Source organism: Euprymna scolopes, chromosome 27, assembly GCF_053919585.1.
Source record: "Euprymna scolopes isolate OS-2025 chromosome 27, ASM5391958v1, whole genome shotgun sequence".
NCBI lineage: Eukaryota > Metazoa > Mollusca > Cephalopoda > Sepiida > Sepiolidae > Euprymna > Euprymna scolopes.
Window position 1 is genome coordinate 51,701,447 of NC_136508.1, and position 1,303 is coordinate 51,702,749.

Genomic DNA, 1,303 nt, shown 5'->3' on the forward strand with positions numbered 1-1,303 from the left:
CTTCCAACCACCCCCTACCTGACTTTCCTATGCGGACAGACGCCACACTAGACGATCTGAAAACCACCCCTGCTCAGGTGCATGCTATCATAAAAAACCTTGACACCTCAAAAGCATGTGGACCCGATCTTATCCCAGCTGTGCTATTAAAAAAGTGCTCAGCCGAAGTAGCTCCAGTTCTCTCCAAACTCTACAACAAATGTCTTAATGAAGCTTGCTTTCCGGGCTGTTGGAAAACTGCTTCTGTTGTACCAGTATTCAAGAATTCTGGCGAAAGGACAGACCCATCAAATTATCGCCCCATTAGCCTCCTCCCACTTTTTGCCAAAATATTTGAGACCATAATTAACCATGCTCTAGTCCATCATCTTACAGATGCTAAACTACTGACTGACAAACAATATGGATTTAGACGAGCCCGTTCCACAGCAGACATCCTCACTGTGATCTCTGAACGTATATACCATTCACTGGACAAAGCGGGGGAAGGCAGAGCGGTAGCTCTAGATATATCTAAGGCTTTTGACAGGGTATGGCATGAGGGTCTCCTCAGTAAAATCAGATCATACGGTATCACTGGTAGAATACTTAACATAATTAAATCCTTCTTAGATAAGAGAAAAATCCAGGTAGTCCTCGACGGTCGCACATCTAAACAATATGATATAAATGCGGGGGTGCCCCAGGGTTCTATCCTTGGACCTCTATTGTTCCTGATATTCATAAATGACCTTCCCGACAACATTGCCTCTGAGATGGGTATATATGCTGATGACACTACACTCTATGGCAGACACGACAGGAAGACGAATGAACACATTTCTAAAGAAATATCAGAAACACTAGAGGAAGACCTCCAATCTCTAGTGGAATGGGGACAAAAGTGGTTGGTCGCATTCAATGCTGCCAAGACTAAACTAGTTTCATTCAATAATTACAAGAAACCCTCTCTACCACCCATAGCAATGGCCAACGACTCTTTATCTGAGAGTCCATCTTTCAAACTCCTTGGCCTAACGTTCACGGGAAACATGAGTTGGAACAATTACATTGAAGGCATTGCCAGGGCCGCTGCAAGAAAGGTAGGCTCTCTCTACCGTGCTAGAAAACTACTAACACCCGAAAGTATCCTGTACCTCTATAAGGCCACCATTCGCCCATGTATGGAGTATTGCTGCCACATCTGGGCTGGTGCATCTGCTACTAGTCTCTCGCTCCTTGACAAGGTTCAAAAGAGAGTCGCAAACCTGATAGGCCCTGAACTGGCATCTAAGCTTCAGCCTCTGTCCCATCGACGAAATGT